Raw genomic sequence first — 4,765 nt, 5'->3', positions numbered from 1 at the left:
ACCAAGATGGTGAAACCTCCTCCCTACTAAAAATACAAAAATTAGCCAGGCGTGGTAGTGTGCACCTGAAATTCTAGCTACTCAGGAGGCTGAGGCAGAACTGCTTGAACCCCGGAGGCGGAGGTTGCAGTGAGCCGAGCGTGCGCCACTGCACTCCAGCCTGGGTGACAGAGCGTAGCCACCGGACAACTTTGTCCTCCAGACTATTCCAACAATCTCTTAAAACATGGTGGATTACTCTGAAGTTCTAGGTGTGCAGAGACGTGCCTCACCCGAGGATATTAAAAACGCATATTGGAAACTGGCACTGAAGGGGCACCCAGATAGAAATCCTGAGAATAAAGAAGAAGCAGAGAAAATTCAAACAAGTAGTGGAGGTGTATGAGGTGCTGTCAGATGCTAAGAAACGGGACATCTATGACAAAAACGGCAAAGAAGGATTAAATGGTGAGGAGGAGGCTGAAGTCATTTTGACAGTAGATTTGAATTTGGCTTCACATCCTGTAACCCACATGATGTCTTCAGGGAATTGTTTGGTGGAAGGGAGCCATTTTCATTTGACTTCTTTGAAGACACTTTTGTGGACTTCTTTGGGAATGCAGGGGGTCCCCGAGGACGCAGAAGCCGAGGGACGGTGTCGTTCTCCGTGTTCAGTGGATTTCTATCTTTTGGAAGTAGATTTCCTTCTTTTGATACTGGATTTACTTCTTTTGGGTCACTGGGTTACAGAGACCTCACTTCATTTTCTTCCACGTCATTTGGTGGTAGTGGGATGGGCAACTTCAAATCGATATCAGCTTCAACTAAAATAGTTAATGGCAGAAAAATCACTACAAAGAGAATTGTCGAGAACAGTCAAGAAAGAGTAGAAGTTGAAGACTGTCAGTTAAAGTCCTTAACAATAAATGGTAAGGAGCAGCTGCTGCACTTGGATAGCAAGTAATTCAATGCCTGCACTTAACGGAACTGTTAAAGTATAACAAGCACCATCTGAGGATTAACAGGAACTTTTTTTTGAAAATTTCAAATGAAATCGACTTTCAGTGTAATTGTACCTAAAGTATTTATAAACAGCTCATCAGAGCCTCTATTTGTCATAGACTTTTGAGTTTATTGTTGGGACCACATAATAAGATGATTTTCTTTTGTCTTTAAAACTGTTGTGAATCTCTGTATGTACTTTGCTTTTTTATTAAATGGACTCCAAGGTGAGTCTTGACTCTTTAGTGTAGGACAAGATGGTACACTAACACCAGCATGGAGCTTTTCATTGAAACGTGAGCCACATAGTGTCAGCCTGCTGTGAAGTTAACATCACCAGGAAGAATCTTCTACAGAAATGATTTCAATTTTTTCAGTATTTAATAGTGAAAGATATTAATGCAATAATGATAATACATTTCTAGTTTAATATAAATTACAAATGTTTTCTAGTTGTGCATGGATGCTGGCAACTTAGTAATTTTGACAATTGTTTACGTAATGTTAAACTTAGGTTTAAAAAAGTAAAGCTGGTAAACTGGGTCTTTGTCATTTGCTTAAAAAAATGTGAATGTGTTGGTGCATTAAAAAAAATGTACATAGAGAAGTAATAAGGAAGGTTCTCCAACAATAAAAGCAACTTTTCTTCTCTAGATTTTATACTGAGTAGTTTACTAATATTGAGCTGAATTGCCAACCATGTATCCAGAACATTCCACATATGTACACCTTGAGGACAAGAATTGCTACAGTGGGGTCATTCAAGATCTTCAAAATGAAGATTGATGTGCTTTAGGAAATACTGATTTTATGAAGATGCAACTAATATTTATTGAATACACCAGTGTGCCAAATAAGTTCCCATATTCCTGTCCCTGAATACCAAGATAGGATTTACTAGAGAGCAGTAGTAAGAAACAATAAAACTCCTTTCTCAAAAAATGGATTTATTTATGAGCCATTTCAGGTTTACTAGAAACAATCAGTCCTCATGTTGTCTAGAGTTTTTAGTTCTAAAATATAGATGCCCCACTATTGATCAGTAACCAGCCATTGTGGAATATTTGCCTCTCCTGTACCTCTGTATTTCTTGTCGAGTTCCCCTCAAATGTCAAATTAACCTTATTACATAATATCTCCAATGAATAAAAAGACTCTTTGTGAGTGTGACTGTGTGTGAGAGACAGAGAGTGTGTGTGTATACATGTGTGTGGGGTGTTTTCCTGGCTAACACATGTCAGGATCTGTTTAAGCCCCTCGCTTTGTGCTCAAATGTCACCCTGCCAGAATTCATTACATCCTGTTTATTAATTAATCAAAATATATTTATACAGAACAGGCTTTATGAGATGCAGTAAAAAAATAACGTTATGAGAGGCATCCTCCAGACGGAGTGGCGTGTCTCTGATGGCAACCAGGAATGCAACTCCAGCGTTCCCTGTCAATGCCACTGTAAGAGTTGAGATGATATGAAAATGTAGTAATTAAAGGGAGAAGATCAAAGAGATTACTTCAGTTCTGGAACTGGATATGGGAGAAATGTACTTCTCTAAATCTTGGTCTGATCATAAATATCACTTCGGTTTTTTTGATAAGAAACAACACATCGCTGGCTTATACGCTTACTCACAGACACAAACACATAACTCCGAAGGTCTCCTGTGGGGATAAAGTGAGGTGCTAAGGCAGCCGTGAAGATTCAGCTAATGCTTACTGACCTTCTGCTGACAGCAGCCACTGGACAAGATGTTTCCATGATCTTTTCTTCAGGTCAGCTTACTGGAGGACACCAGGACATTTATCTCACTCCCTTTAATCTCAGGTTCCTTCCTTGTCTTCCAAGTGGGGTTACTAAACTCCCAGAGCTACTGTGAGGGTACAATGGAGTATGAGAATCTGTTCAGAAAAATCAGTTAACGTAGCATTAGAAATAAAGTGTCATTACTGGATGGGTTTCCTAAGTATCCTCTTAGGAATGTATGTTGGTGAAGCAGTACCTAGGCTTGTCTATGGGTCTCAGTCTTGAATTTAAATAGGCCTATATTGTCAGATCAAGGTCTTGGGCATAAAGGTTAGAAAGGATGTCAATAAATGTTGGATATAATCATGTTATCTTGAAGATATTATAAGGTGAGGGTAAGAAAGGTTTATTGTACAAGAAATATATGTATACATATATAGCATATTATACCTATATATATGTATATGTATATATATGAAATATTCCACAAGGAACCCTTAGAAAGCTGTGATATTAAATTATAAAAGAGACCAACCTCACTCCCAAGAAAACAAAAAAACGAGAACAACAATAAAAAGAAAACAGGTAGTAATGATAAATGAAAAAACAGAAAGTGCCTGAGATGGGGACTTCTTACTTTTGTCTTCTGGCAAATGAAGAAATGAAGCTAAAATATATGACACATAAAATAGTGTCAGGAACATATATTTGTTGAATGAAACATCTGAAAAACCATTGAGAGGGAACTTAGTTCTTTCCAATACTCAAGTAGAAAATATGTATTCATTCTGGCTTTTGTAACTAAATGAAAATCAATGTGAAAAATCAAATTGGATTTACTAAAATTTTCTTTAAAGCCTGCTTTTTAGGAATATATCTAGTTTATAGTATGAGGCATAGCTGTTTGTGAGAAGCTGGCTGTTTGCTGTTCAAAGATACTAGCAGTGATTTTGAGTTGTAATCATTGGCAGTCCAGTTCTAGTTTGTGGGTTGTGCTTAATTTAAAATTAATCCTTTTCAAAAAATGTTAGGCAGTAGCTCATGACTATTGAATGATGTATAACTATCAAAATTGTGGGTTATTGGTCTTATGTGGTTGATTTTTCTTTCTTGACCTGTATAGAACTTTTAAAATAAGGTAGGAAAAAAGTTTCTCAATTTGAATATTATAGATTTTTTTCTAGAAGGTAGAGATAAAAAATTGAACTTGAGATTACTCAGGGGTTGATTTTCCATCTGTCTTTTAGTAGTGCGAAATTCTTGAAATTTAAGTGTTGTAGTGGATCATCTGTCCTTCTGTCTCTCTTACTATATTGGGAAACAGGATCATCAGAGCGTAGCCAGCCACTCCCAGCTAATAAGAAAAGAGACCGGGTTCCCTCTTTTAGCCTAGGCTCTTGCGTCTAAAATGAGTTCCCTTTATAAAGAGTAACTTCACAGAAATGTCAAAAAAAAAATTTTTTTTTCAAAACATGCCCAGAAATAAACCATTGTGTTTTCTGACTACATTTTTGAATATTTGTTGGAAATTTAAGCTAGGTATTCTTTGATTTGGAAGTGAGGGTGCAGTCCTAACTAAAGAATTGTATGCTGATTTAAATTACTTCTAAAAGTCCCCAACTCAATGGGAATGTTAAGTGTAGGGAAATCTAGGTGTAAAAGAAAAGATTAGTGTGAGGTAATTTAGGTTGAGTGTAAAGTAAGGAATAATTGTTTTACTTTATCCTACTTTCTCTTGTGTATGCTTGAAAATTATACGTCATTGTACTTATTGTTGGAGACATTCTAGGCCAAGGCAGTTACATGCCAATATGCCGCCTTCCTTTTTCATTTTTCTTGCTGTGACAACCTTAGAAACTGTCTGCTAGAAAACATTTCTACAAGACGGTGTAAGACTTCCTACCCACATGCAACGTTCTCTAGCAAGAAATAAACCTTTGCTATGTTAAGCCATTCAGATTTGGGGCCTCGTTGAATGGGCAGTTGACATTAACTGCTCATTCTTACAATCATTATTATCACTACCCTTTCCCTCTTTTCCTT

General features: G+C 37.0%; 1 pseudogene; it reads left to right on the top strand.

Moving 5' to 3' along the window:
• Positions 1-226: 226 nt before the first annotated feature.
• On the top strand, positions 227-943 carry LOC108308275 (annotated as a pseudogene).
• Positions 944-4,765: the final 3,822 nt, after the last annotated feature.

This window comes from Cebus imitator, unplaced genomic scaffold (assembly GCF_001604975.1).
Source record: "Cebus imitator isolate Cc_AM_T3 unplaced genomic scaffold, Cebus_imitator-1.0 Scaffold84, whole genome shotgun sequence".
Lineage (NCBI taxonomy): Eukaryota > Metazoa > Chordata > Mammalia > Primates > Cebidae > Cebus > Cebus imitator.
The sequence above is the reverse complement of the archived record's forward strand: the minus strand, read 5'-3'. Positions and strand labels throughout refer to the sequence as shown.